Genomic DNA, 11,518 nt, shown 5'->3' on the forward strand with positions numbered 1-11,518 from the left:
TATCGTCTGGATTTCACAAGGGAAAGGGCACTTTGCGGGAACGTGTCCACGACGTGAGTGGCCCTCACCCTCAGCCCTCCCAGTGCCTGCCTGGGCTCATTCTGGTGCCCCGTTGTGTCGGGGACCCCCACCTGGACTCTGCTGGGCTGCACCCTGTTAGAAACTCCTCCCCAGAAGCCCCGAAGAGCCTAAAACTCCGTGCAAGATGTGGTCGTCTGGCCTGCCACCACCACCGGCCCGAAGTCACCGAAGGCAGCTCATGTAAGGGCTGTTCCAACGGGAAGCCGATGAGACACAGTCAACTCTTTTCTTAAATGCATATATATGTTTTGTTGGCCTATACTATTGCTTGAAATTCTTAATTAAAAAATGGTTTTAATAAGAACGGTAGCAGATTTTCCTAAGTGTTCCTTCCAGGGTTAATGTGTAGCTTCGAGGTTAGACCCACCCTTCACTTGCATTCCGGGAAGCAGTCTGTTCAGTGCTATGTAGTTTCGGGGAATTAATTTTTTTAATGAGGCTGTGCCCAGCGACTGTTTCCAAAATCCCTCCTGTAGTTTCCACAAAGGCATCTTCCTCTGTATATTTAGTGCGGTAATGAACCCACTCGCAGTGGAGGCCCACGGAGCCTGCGTCCCGGCCGCCGCACCGTAGCCCCGGACGTGCTGAAGTGATCACGGCTGTGGGGCCCAGCGGCGGGGCGAGCGCATTGGCCCAGCAGGTCGGGCCCGACCCTGGGGCGCCCGACTCAGCTTCCGGAGAAGAGCAGCGTGGCTTCGGGGGGTGCGGGGCGTGTGGCTGTTCTGGTGGATATGGATGGGACGCCAGGGGGACACAGTCTCAGAGGACAGTGTGTCGGGGTGCTGGAGGCCTGGTGGGGAGATCCGGGGCACGGGAGCAGGGACAGTAGGGTGGAGGCGCAAGCTGGAGGGAGAGCGGGGTCCTTTCCAGCCAGGAGCTCCCTCCGGAGAGCCGCGGTCCAGCATCGCTCCTGCCAGAAGCAGGCTGGCATAGGCGCTTCCCCGCTCCTGGTGAGCCCTGTTCTGTCAGGGAGCGGGAGAGGGACACCTGCTGTGCCGCCCGCACTCCTGGAGGGGAGGGTCACTGGCGCTGGACACCCGCTCCCTCTGACTCTGAAAGACGCTCAGGCGAAAGGCACCACGTGTCTCTGAATGTCGCAGCACAGAGGGCACGACCTGAACCCTTCTGTAAAAATCGGGAGCCCGAAGGATCGTTTTAATCTTGGTATCCTACACGCACGAGGTGAAGCGGGGGCCCAGGCCTCGCACCACGACGGACGTGGTGTCGGACGGGCCCCGGGGTGGAGTCCGTGTCTGGCCCCGCGGGCTGTGCGCGCCCTGCCGGCCCTTGTGCTGAGCGAGGACCCGGTTCGCTTCTGGCGTCTCCTCTCCTGTGAACAGGCCGGCGAACAGCAAATAAAGTGTCCAAGCCTCCTCTGCGGACGGAAACCCGGGGGAGGTTGGCAGACGCCCCTGTGGGATTTCCTGACTTGAGAGCAGCCCGTGACTTGGTTTCACGTCAGGGCCAAGCTCGGCCTGGACTCCTGTCCGTGCTGGCTGCTCACGGGCCCTCGCCTTAGAGACGCCGCCACCCGTGCGCGGTGGAGAGGCGGTGTTTTGTCGGGCGCGTGTGCACCTCGCCTGTGATGCCGTGGACGGCCAATCGTCAGCCGGTCGGGGGCTCTGCCGGGGCCCAGGTGGTCAGCGCGTCCGCGGCTGGGCTCCCAGGCCAGTCCTGGTGTTGGGGCTCGGGGAGTAACTCCGGACGCTGACCTGAGGTCGGGTTGCCCTTCTGCTCCCTCCTCTAATGAACCTGACCCCGGGCAGCGGACCAGCCCCCGACCCTGCACCGGGGGCAGCTCCGGGGCCACTGCAGCGTCTGCCCCTGGGGTTCCTGTGCCCCACACGGTCCTGCTGCCTGCCCGCCTCCCGCCCTCGCCACCGAGGAGTCAAGGCCGGGGCAGCAGTCGTGTCCGGGGCCAGAGTCTTGTGCACCTGGCCCGGGGCTCAGAGCTGTTGACCGCCCCCTCCCTAAGAGCCCGGGCCCCTAAGGGCACAGTTCTTGGTCATCTCCCGGAGCCCCGGCAGGCCCTCTAGCGGAGTCGGCACAGAACCGTGCCCGATGTGAGGGCCACGCCTTGTGGGACACCTGGGGGGCCAGGATTCTGAGTAGATGGGTAGTTCTCTCCCCCGGCCCCCGTCCCAGCTGCTGTGCCGCAGAGCACCTTTGGGAGAGGGCAGCGGGCTGGACCTTGAGGAGGAGGACAGGTTGTGTCCTAGTGTGGCCGTGGGACAGCACTCTACTGGTCACGTTGACGTGACCTCTCCGCTGTCTCTCGGCCTGAACACCCGCACTGGTGCTGCCCCCCGCGCACACGGGCGCTAGGAGGCCCCGCAGCCCTTCTCCGCCTTCCCGTTATGTAGAAGGAACGGGGTGGCGGGGGGGGGGGGGGGTGGCCACATGGCCCCCAGCATGTTGCTAAGACGCGCCCGATGGCGGGTGTCCGCATATTTCCCGTCCGTGGTATTTGTGCCCTTAATGTGAAGCCTGCTTTCTCAGTGGACAAACGTAATAGACTCGTTTCTGTTCAAATGAAAAGCGAAACGAGCTTGCTACGCACCGGCCAAAGCCGAAATTAAAACGAGCCCCTCCCGCGAGGGGGAAACAGTCTTGCTGAGAGGGTGTAATTTAGATGCAGAAAGAACTCCAGCTGGCTGCCAGTCCCAGCGCAAAGAGCTGGCGAAATGAGCCATTTGTCTGAGGCAGGCGCTGCTGTCCGCGGCGGGAGGAGGTGGAAGGGAGAGGGCTGCACTGTGTGGTGCTCAGAGTCCGCCAGCCACTCCCCCCGGCGCGGAGCGCTGAGTGCAGAGGGCGGGCCTGCGCCTGCCGGCTGTTCCCAGCTGTGAACTGCATGTCCAGCTACGAAAACAACAATCGAATGATCATTGTTACCTGGTCGGAAGTAACTGCAAAGACCCCAGACCTTTTTTTTTTTTTTTTTTTTTTTTTTTTTTTTTTAACGTTCGCCCCTTTCTCTCTTCCGGCAAATGTTACGTTTGCTCATCTAGCGGCATCATCTAGCGGGCGTCCCCGCAGCCACCGCCGTCCACGGCAACACTGAAGGGTCAGTGACCCGGGCTTCTCTTGTCCTCCTTGAAATGGGGCTTTGGTCCCTAGGTGCCCTCTGCGCTGACAGCTGCTCGACCGTGAGCCTCACTGGAGCCGAGGCGTGCCCCTCGGGGACGGTGCGGGGGCACGGGGGGAACAGAGAAAGAAGTGGCTTTCCCTGCAGTGATGGGACAGGAGCTGGCCTCGGCGCGCCTCCCCGGAGATGCCGGGGCGTCCGGTTGGCGGAGCGAGCTCCGTGTTTGCAGGCCCCGAAGCGTGTGCTGGCATGCTGTGTCCCCGCGGGTACGGCCTCCCTGCTTTTTAGAGGCCAGCGCCGCCTCCTGTTCGGAAGGTGGTTGATTTCTGGAAGCTGACAGGGTAGAGGGGCACGCAGGGCCGTGGGCGCTGCACAAGGGGGTGAGCACACCAGCCGGGCTCTCGGCGTGGGCTCAGACGCGTGCCTGTGACAGCCAGCCCCCGCCCCAGCGCCCCCCGCGTGCACTCTGCCTGGTGCCCTCGCCAAACTGACCCCTGGGGCGAGCCGTGCACACCTCCCCGGGCGGGACCATCGTCCACCCCGCGAGCTCCCTGAGGGCTGGAACCAGCCGCCGTGGGCCTGCGCCGGCTGTGGAGGTCACGGTGCTGCCCGCTGGGACCTTCCGGAGGCTCGGAGGGACCCCGCTTCCTGGCCTCGGCCCCTTGGCTCTCGGACCCCCTCGCCCCGGCTGAGCCCTGCTTCTGTCCCCGCGTGTCCTCTGTCTCTCGTAAGGACCCTGGTGATGACGTCGCCCTGCAGAGTGTCGGGACCGTTCCCACCCCGACATCCTTACCTGCCAAGTAAGCCCTTGTGCCGCCTGAGGTCACGCAGTCACCGGTCCGGCAGTCAGGGCCTCAGGGGGCTGCCATTTGTCTGCGGCAGGCGCCCGAGACGGGGCCCCTGGAAGGCCTGTGGGTCTGCCGGGGCCGTCTCTGTACCTCGTGTGTCACCTCCTGCGGGGCCCGGCCAGGAGGCCCTCCGAGGAGACGGGGCTTCATGTTACCCACGGCATTTTGCTGTCCCGGCAGCTGCTGGCGGGCTCCCCACCCCCCCCCCCCACCCCCTCACCGCCGTGTGACTCAGTCCCGCCTCCTCCTGCGGAGCGGTTGCTCTGTGTCCCCATCCCAGGGCTCACCCGGGACGAAGTGACGTCGGGCCACCCCGTCTCGTAACGGAAGTGAGGGAAAGCCAGGAGGGCCCTGCCTGCACCCGGTGCAGCCCGTGGTCAGAGCCCCTCTCGCCTCGCGGGACTCGGGGCAGGACCTGTAGGTGAGCGCCCCTGATCGCGGCTTCCTCCGGCCCCCCTGCTCCCCAGGCACCCGCCTCCCGCCACCCCTCGGCCCGCACACAGCCTTCCCCGTGTCTGGGCCTCTGCTGCCCACAGGCCTCCCCACCCTGACCTCCACCCTCGGCCCGTCCCTACTGACTAGGAAAGCGGGGCCTGTGCTGGCGTCTGTCGTGGGCCCGTCTCGGTGGGTCACTGGGCGGCTCATGTGACCGTGAGCTGGACCAGGAGGGTCTGTGGCTGGCAACTCCACAGAGACCGCCCCTCAGCCTCCTGCCCCGGCCACAGGAGGCTGCCTGGACGGCAGCGGGAGGGCCCCGGGCGCCGCAGCGGGAAGGGCGCCCACCAACCCCGGGCACCGTGCGTGTGGCAGACCCCTCCCCCTGGGCCGCCCCCCTGCTTTGGTCTGGGTGTGTGGACCCCTCCCTGCAAATGAGCACAGAAGCCCCGGCGGCCCCTCCCCCCCTGGCCTGGGTTCCTGGCGGCCCGAGGGCGGTCTGGGTGTGGCCTCCTGCCCGGCCTCCTCCACCCTGGACGGCGCTGGCCCCTCGTGGGGGCCCCTTCACTCCTGACAGCCCTGAGCTTCAGGGACGTTACGCCCGCGTCCAGAGACACGGTGAGGAAGTACGAGGGTCCGGGTACGGGGCTGTCTGACCCTGGCACCTGCAGGGACCTTGCTCTGCCCTTCCCGAGAACCAGACGGAGGGCGCGAGTGTGGTCGTGCCGGACGCCCCACGGAGTTCTGGTTCCGCCTGGCTGAGGGCTCTCGCCACCCGAGGGGCCCTTCGAGCGCACGGCCTCTCTGGGGACAGCCAGGGGAGCGCCCACGGAGCCCGCAGCCACTTTGGATGGGTGTTCACGCCTTCGGGAGGCGCGGCCCGCCTGCGGACGCTGCACAGACACGGCGGGGGCTGACCCCACGGCAGGGGCGGGGGGGCAAGGCCTTCCTCTTCCCCTTCGGGACCCCCTCAGAAGCCCCCCTCTACTCACGTGTCCACCTCCCTCCCGCCGTGGTGGCGGAGGGCAGAGCTCTGCCGTGACCCCCGGGTCCCCCGGCCACCGCCTTCTGTGCCGGCGGCTCCCGGGAAGCGGGAGAGCCTGCCAGCTGGCCGAGGGCGGCTGAGGTTCAGGTCACTCAGTGGCGGCTGCTCCGTCCGTGAGCCTGTGTTTCTGCCGCAGAAGGGGGCTCATGACAGCATGGTTTTCATGGTTTTGTGAGCGCAGTGACCCGGTGCTGGCAGAGTGACTGGCATTTATCCGAGGAGCAGGTGACCTTGAGCGGCTGTCATCACCGGGGCGTCAGACCCGCCTGGGGGCCGGCAGGGCCCAGGGCTCCGGTCCCAGTGCTCGGAGAAGACAGACTTGGCTTCGCGGAGAAGGGGCGCACAGGTTTGTCGTTCCGTCACCCATGCCCCGCTCCATAGAGAAGGGACGGGCCTCCACGGGAGCCGTCTCAGGATCTGCCCCAGGTCCCGGGGAACCGTGGCCCAGGCAGGTGTTCCCGGAGGCTCTGGGCGCGCAACGGGGGGGCTTGCGAGGGGGGACACCCTCAGAGCCGCTCTGAGCCCAGAGCAGCGGGCAAACCCAGCTTGGGGATGCTTCCCTCAAGAAGTCAGCATGGCCTCGGGCATGGGGAGCGGGGCGACAGGTGTGAGGGCCTGACAGACGGACAGAGTGTGGCCCTGGGCCCACCAGGGGACCGTGGAGCCGCCTGGAGTGTGGTCTCTTTTCTGGAAGCCCCAGGCTTCTGCTGGATGGCAGATCCTGTCTCTTGATGGCTGAAGCCCCCCACGCGGAACCCCCCCCCCCACCCACAGGTGTGGCGGGACCCTCTCCCGGGACAGGCGTGGGCCTCGGGGCGCTGCCAGGCAAGGGGGCTTGGGTCTCCAACTCCTCCTGTCTTTCCTCAGGATCCTGGGTCTGGCTGGCCGGAGGGTGGCTCCCGTGTCCACCCCTTCACCAGGCTGGCAACCCTGGAGGCATCGATGGGCTGGGGTCGCCAGCTCTGGGGGCGGCCCGTTCACAGGGGTCGGGGGCCGTGGGAGATGGCTGAGTTTACCCCCATCTCCCCCAGCTGTTCCTTCCGTGCCTGAGCCTTCCGGAGTCTCTGTGAGCAGTCGCTGCCCCAGCACCCGACAGAGGAGGTCCCTCCGGGCCAGGCGGAGGGCACGGGGCCCAGCCCGGAGTCAGGCCCCTGGCGGACGCTGTGCGCCCAGGGACCTCAGTGATCTCACACATCTCCACTAGTGCATTTGGAGAAGAGGGGCTTGGGAAAGGAGTTCCAGGGCCTGGGTGAGGGGCCTGTAAGTGGTGGGGGGATGGGAAGGGAGGGGGAAGGGGATGGGAACAGGACCTCCCAATTCCCAAGTCCCTTTTCTGGAGCCGTCGAGTCCTCCTCCTCCAGGAGGGGCTTCTGGATTTGATTGGCCCAGTCCTGAGCAGCTGCCTGGAGCCCTGGCATCCGGGAGCCCCGAGGCGGGGCCGGCTCTCCAGTGGTCATGGCTCAGCCCACGAGTTTTCACAGCCCGCTGGGAGTGCGCAGGGCTACCGCCCCCTTCGTGGGAAACATGGGGAGCCCGTCAGAAAATTCCCTCCCGTCCCGTATGAGTGACGACCGCTCGGGGAAAACCCCGTGGCCGCGGCGGCTCCGGTCCCTGTGTGGCCACCGCGGCTCCAGGCGCGCACGCTCTCAGGTGTGTTTTCCCGTCGAGTCTGGGGCTCTCGCCGTGGCGACCGGCGGTCCGGCTTCCCAAGCAGCTTTGCAAAGGAAAGGCTTCGATGATTAGAGCGAATGACGGTGAGACAGGAGATTTAACAAGTAGGTTTTTATGAAGAGCTTCACGAACTAATCCGTATCAAGAGACAAGACAAGCCGACATGAGGATAACTGGAGGTCTTGAAGAGGTGCTTCCAACAAACGGAGCAGGAAAAAGTGTGCACACGTGGCGTGTGTACGCGTGTGGTGTCCCCGTGGACTGTACCCGGAGGCCACGGCAGAGGAGCCCCGGGGTGCGACCCTGGAGCCCGGCAGCCCCGCTTCCCCGGCCGTGGGGACTCGCGGCGTTTTAGGTCGGGGGCTTGGCAACCGTGGCCCACGGGCCAGCTCGCGGCCTGTTCTCACCAGTGGAGCCTCACCGGGGCGCGGCTCCCTCGCACCCATGTGCCCGTGGTCTGTGGCCGCCTTTGCCCTGCGGGGCCGACTCGGAGAGCTGCCGGAGGGCCCGTCTGGCCCAAGGATTTAGCGCCAGGCCCCCGACAGGAGAAGCTTGGAGAAGCTCACCGGCTCATCTGCATCGCTGCTGCAGACGGCCGGGGGCGGGGGGGGGGGGGCTCCATCAGTCTGTCCCCCCCATCCCGGCGCAGGCTGGATCCCCGAGCGGGCCGCGGTGACCCGGAGGCTGCCCCTGGCCAGCTCTGCCCGCAGGGGGCAGGCTTCTCAGCAGAACCGAGGCTCCTGTCTGCACCCCAGCCGGTTCCGTGAGGCCCCCGCGGCCGCTGCCGGGTGGAGCCGCAGGGAAGGCCTGGTCTCCGTTCGTGGTTTTGTGTGTGCGAATCCGTTGGAGCCTTTGCTTCGCGGGCTCGACTCTGGGGCTTCTTCTGCGCCTCTCTGGCTGCGTCATCCGCTCCGTCCTGGCCGGGAGACCCGTCCGTTTCTTGTTGACGCAGAGAAATCCCTTTTCTGTTGTGGAAATCGTGGACGTTACAAATACCTTCGACCATTCCTTGCATTTTTCTGCACGGCTCTGATCCTTTATAATGAACTCGTACAGCGTTTACACCCCATCAAAATGTGATTCTTTTTTTCCTCTTAGAGATGCAGGGACAAACAGAAATGCTTTAAGCAAGGGCACAAACACTGGAAAAAGTGAACGGCCACCCGGGGACGCCTGTGAACGTAGCAGCGTCACTTCCCCGGATGTGAACTTCACTAGTTCATGTCTATGTGTTGTCACCCCGTAGAGGGCTGCACGCCTCCTCCCCCAAGCCACACACACGTGCCGGCTGTCGCCCCGCTGGGCCGGAGTCAGTAAATCCCCTCCTCGGTAAGTGGCCAGAGGATGCCGGGGCGTCTGTCTGGGGCCCGCCGAGGCCGAAAGGCTACGGACCCCGATCGGCCACCTCTGTTCCCACTCAGCCGGGAGCCGGTGAGGCCAGTGAGGCTCTGATGATCCCCCGGGGTGGGGGACGGTGTCCTGTCAGCCGGGGTCCTAACTGCCCACAGGCCTCAGGAGCCCCTTGTGGATACCTGGCATCCAGCTTGCAGTTACCGATGTCCTGAAACCATTAGCCATCTGCTGGCAAAGTCTTTCCACCGAGCAAATTTCTCCCAGCTTTATGGCCCAACGGGAACCAAGCGGTCAAGGAGAGACGCTGCCGCCCGCGTGACGCCCTGTTTGTGTGTTTGAGCGCCTCACGCGCACTTCCCGACTGCTGCCGGAACCCACGTCCGCGGTTCTGCCTCCTCTGTGCCGTTTGGGCAGCTCTCATCCCTGCCGACAGGCCCCACGCGGCCGGCCTCCGCTCCCAGCCGCCCCCTCCATGGGACTGGCACGGGGGCCTCCGTGTGGGGACCGGGCGCGCCACTGTGTGAGTCGCGCTGAGCAGAGTGTCCAGGAGGGGCCCTGCGCCCGCCGTGGTCGCCGGGCGGGGGACGTGTTCTGCTGCACACGAACGCGGGCTCTTCTTCAGCGACTCACACAGCCTCTACAAAGCAGGAGCGCGACACGAGTCACAGAGGCACGCACAGCCCCCCCCCGCCCCCCGTGTGCCCCCGACCCCTGCAGGCCCTGTGGTTCTGGGCGGTGTGGCCGGAGGGCGCTGTGTCATGTCAGTGGCAAACGCAGGCACGGGGCGCCAGGCCTGCCCTCGGGTTTCCCCCACTTTCCAGGTGCGTAAACCGAGGCCCGAGAGCAGACGTAGGCGCCTGGGGGGGCACGTGGGTGGCTGGGTCACACCTGAGGCCGGGCACGGTCTCTGTGCAGCTACCCCGGCCGCACACAGCACACGGGGACAGAGACAGTTCCGGGGCTCCTCCGGGACCTGGTACGGAAGGCTGGGAAGCAGGGGACACGAAGCAGAAGCCCGTGGCCGTGTGGGCTGCCCCCCGGGACTTTACCCGCGGCTCGGACGGTCCCTCCGGGACCATGTGGGGAACTGGGTGCCATGAGCAGCTCCGGGGTTTGTCACGGTTTCTTGCAGCCACCGTCGGCCGGCTTGCCCCACGGTGACTTACTGCAAAAGGCGGGCGGGGACAGGTGTCCGGGCACGGAAGGCGGGCGGGGGCGGGGGTACTGTGCGTGCAGCCCAGAGCCCTCCTGCACTGCTGGTGGGAGTGCCGTTCTGGAACCACGCGGCGCATCCTCCAGAAGGCAGACCTGGAACAGCCACGTGACCGCGTCTCTCTCCCAGGCGTCGGCCCAGGAGGCGTGAAAAGCCGCGTCCGCACACATTCGCGGCCGTGCCGTTCACTGCGGGCAGAAGTGGGAACACCCCAAAAATACCCGCTGCGGCGTGGACGGGCCCCGGAGAGCAGGTGCTCAGTGGGGGAGGCCGGTCAGACCGCGTGCCCCGCGCGGGGTCCACGGCCAGGACGGGGAGGAGCCTGGTGGGGGAGGGGAGCGGGGCCACCGAAGCGTCGCACAGTGGGATCGCGCTGACGGCCACAGCCCCGTCCCTCGACCAAAACCTGTCACACCGCGCGCAGCCTTTAAAGTGGTGAATTTTAGGGTGATTCATGTGTCCATAAAGTTGTTAAAAGCTGAGTTTTGAAAACACGGTTAAGGGTTCGTGCGCTACCACTGCTCCCCTAGATCACAGCGGCGGTCTGGGCTGAGGTGCCCTGCTCTGTCCCTGCCCTCTCGTCACCGGGGGGGTCAGCCGGAGAGGCACGTGACCCCGCTGTCCCTGGAGGCTCTGGGAGGGCCCCCTCACTCTCCGGGAGGCACCGGGCCAGGCCCTAACCCTAACCCTAACCCCACCTCTGCCTGTGGACATCCTCACGTCGGCAGGTGCGGCCGGTCTGCAACCAGGAAGAAAACCAGCAGAGGCACGGGCAGAGCCTGGGTTCTGGAAACTTCCTCCTCGAGTGGGTGTGTGTGGGAGAGTTCTGCTGCTCCCACCAAAATCGTCCTGCCTGTGTTTACTCACTCCCATCCCTCTCCCCTCCCTCCCCCACCCCCCTCTCCCTCTCCCCTGCTTCCCCCCACCTCCCTCTCCCCTCCTTCTCCCCTCCCTCTCTCCTTCCCCCTCCCTGTCTCCTCCTTCCCCTCACCCCTCTCCTCTCCCTCCCCCGTCCCTAGTACCCTAACCCCTCCCTCTCCCCTCCCTCTCCCTCTCTCTCTCTCCCTCCCCCTCCCTCTCCCCTCCTTCTCCCCTTCCTCTCCTCCCCCTCCCTCTCCTTTCCTCCCTCCTCCCTAGCACAGTCCCCCCTCGCTCTCCCTCCCCGCACCCTCGTGAACAGAAGAATGGAGTCTGGACCCACAGTCAGCATTTTCAGGGCTGCAGGAACGCACTGCCGAGTCAGCCCCTCGGAGCCCAGTGAGCAGGTGTCGACACTTCCCTTTCTCGCAGGGCAATTTGCAGCTACAGCAACACCGGATGTCTCTGAAAGTAACAGGGTCCCTCCCGTCGGGAGACAGGGTCCCGTCAGGAGTGCCAGGGGCGGGGGACACCTGTGCAGTGAGGTCATCGGTGATTCTGCGGGAAAATGTGGGTGCCGTGAGCTAACCGATGGGGAAAAACGGGGAAGGCGGGAGCGCGTCAGTCCCACGTGGCGGGACGAGTACGGAGCGGCCACTCGTGTCCCCGTGGGCAGCGGGGTCCAGGGCATCGAGGGAGACGGCTGTCTCGTTCCGTCCCCGGTTCGCGGTCTTCCTACCCTGGCCACGTCAGGGCAGCGTTTCTCCATGGGGTCACACTTACAGCTCAGTCCCCAGAGTGTTTGGCGGCTGTGGGCTCTGACCTCACAGGATCACACGACAGCCCTGCTCGGGGGCGCCTGGCCCAGGGTGAGCGCAGGGAGGGTTGGGAGGACAGGTCCGCGCGGAGGAGGACACACCGAGGTCGGG

This window comes from Panthera pardus, unplaced genomic scaffold, assembly GCF_024362965.1.
Source record: "Panthera pardus isolate Hobbes unplaced genomic scaffold, ASM2436296v1 HiC_scaffold_10, whole genome shotgun sequence".
Lineage (NCBI taxonomy): Eukaryota > Metazoa > Chordata > Mammalia > Carnivora > Felidae > Panthera > Panthera pardus.